Genomic DNA, 2,500 nt, shown 5'->3' with positions numbered 1-2,500 from the left:
CACACACACGAAATGTATCAAAATTTCTTGCATCACCAGAGAGAGAGAGAGAGAGAGAGAGAGAGAGAGAGAGAGAGAGAGAGAGAGAGAGAGAGAGAGAGAGAGAGAGAGAGGCTGTAGTGCTGATCTTTTTCCTCCTATGATAAATTAGTTCCGACTTACTAACTAGCAACTCGGTCCTCCACCCTCCTGATGATGACGATGATGACTGTGGGAATGGCTTACATACACACACACACACACACACACACACACACACACACACTTGATAGCCTTGCATACATCACAGGATACACGCTAGACAGATAAAAATGAGATAGGGAGATAAACAGGAGGAGGGAAAAAGTAGTAGTAGTAGTAGTAGTAGTAGTAGTAGTAGTAGTAGTAGTTGTAATAATAAAGAGTTTGGGAGCGACAGAGAGGAGGTAAAATTAATAGGTTGATTCAGTTGATTGATTTTTCTTCATTTTCTTCGTCTTCCTCGTCTTCTTCTTCCTCGTCTTCTTCCTTCTTCTCCTTCTCTTGCTTCTGATATAACAAGGAATAAGATTTTTTTCTCCTTTTCTTTCTTTTCTTTTTCTTTAATTTTCCTTTCTTTCTCTCTTCCCAATTCCCTTTCTACTTTCTTTCCTTCTCTCCTTTCTCTCTTTGCAGGCTTTTACCTTCCAGTCTCAAGTAAGAGGCACGGTAGACGGTACTTAAATAGAAGGCTTCTCCCCACCAACCCATGGAAGGAATAACAGTACAAAGACCTTCCTGAGAGACGTAAGAATAAGATAGTAGAGATGAAGGCTTCTCCCCACCAACCTAATGAGAATAACACTACTATAGAAGCCTCATTAGAGATATATTGTAAGGTAGTTATGTTGAAGGCTCCTCCCCACCAATAGTAGTAGGATAGACCCTTTTTAAAGCACGTAGGGGTAGGATAGTACAAGAGAAGGCCCCCTCACCACCAGCCTCTGTTAATACAAGCATGGAACCTTTCTTTTACTCTTAATAGGTTCACTCTACGCACTCAGGTGAGCATAAAACACACCTGACCTTAATTAACGCCACCACTCCCTCCCCCAAAGCAGATACGCCCTTCTTTCTTGTGTGTGAGGGGAGGCTGCAGGGTGGGAGCAACGATTAAAACACACACACACACACACACACACACACACACACACACACACACACACACACACACACACACACACACGAAAGAAACGAAACGAACAATACAAAATAAATAGATAAAATAAATGGAAATAAAATAAATGAATAAATAAATACAAGAAAGAAAGCATCAAATGGAATCAAGTTTATCCACAACGAAAATTAATGGAAGAAAATATAGAAAATAGTGATAAATAAATATAAATGAAATACAGTGGAAATTAAAATATATATATAAAATAACAATCTCTCTCTCTCTCTCTCTCTCTCTCTCTCTCTCTCTCTCTCTCTCTCTCTGTCCTGTTTACCTGTTTACCTGCTGGAGGCCTTGCTAATTAATCCACACTGACTTATCATATATCCAGTTTTGTCCCCTTCCCTCCCCCTGCCTCATCTGTCCTCTCTCCTTAACGGGGGCGGCAGGAGGGGAGAGGGGAGAGAGAGAGGGGGCTTGGAGTAATGAACTTATCTCTCCCCTCTTCCCACTCTCCCTCTCGCTCCTCTCCCTCAGACACCTGCCACGCTCACCTTTACCTGGCAATTAATGGCTGACCACGTGATGTGTGTGAGAGATTTTTAGTCTTGTTTGTTTACTTGTTTGTTTGTTGTTGTTGGTGGTGGTGGTGGTGGTGGTGTGTGCGTGTGTGTGTGTGTGTTTTGTGGCCTTTTGAAAAGTGGTGAGGGAGCAAAATGTTTCTGAATAACGGGTTTATAATAAGTTACACAAGTTTTCAAGTGTTTTTTAATGGTTCCAGTGACAGATTAACAAGATTTCTGCATTACTGACAGGAGAAACACGCTTGAGAACCCAGCTTAATCTTTGCGGCCTTTGAAAACACTAGTGGCGAAAGAGCAGAGCGTTTCAGAACACCAGTTAATAAGAAACATATATTTTTAAGGGTATTTTTACAGTTCCAGTGACAGATTAACAAGATTTCTGCATTACTGACAGGAGAAACACGCTTGAGAACCCAGCTTAATCTTTGCGGCCTTTGAAAACACTAGTGGCGAAAGAGCAGAGCGTTTCAGAACACCAGTTAATAAGAAACATATATTTATAAGGGTATTTTTACAGTTCCAGTGACAGATTAACAAGATTTCTGCATTACTGACAGGAGAAACACGCTTGAGTACCCAGCTTAATCTTTGCGGCTTTTGAAACCAGTAGTGGTGAAAGAAAGCAGACCGTTTCCGAATACCTGCCTACTAAGATCATCTCCACTACATTCTGATGGGGAATCTAGGAGGGAAAGACATGATAAAGTGAACATAATGAGAAAATTCGTTCATTAATAAATACTTGAGAGTTTGGAAAAGTTTACTAATGGCTCCATCTCTC

The 2,500-nt window shown here is 41.0% G+C and overlaps 1 protein-coding gene across 4 annotated transcripts in view; it reads right to left on the bottom strand.

The window, feature by feature from the left end:
* The window catches only part of LOC135115426 (uncharacterized), a 62,809-nt gene that overhangs the window by 36,922 nt on the left and 23,387 nt on the right, over nt 1-2,500 (bottom strand). The window lies entirely within an intron of this gene.

This window comes from Scylla paramamosain, chromosome 29 (assembly GCF_035594125.1).
Source record: "Scylla paramamosain isolate STU-SP2022 chromosome 29, ASM3559412v1, whole genome shotgun sequence".
NCBI classification, from domain to species: Eukaryota; Metazoa; Arthropoda; class Malacostraca; order Decapoda; family Portunidae; genus Scylla; species Scylla paramamosain.
The sequence above is the reverse complement of the archived record's forward strand: the minus strand, read 5'-3'. Positions and strand labels throughout refer to the sequence as shown.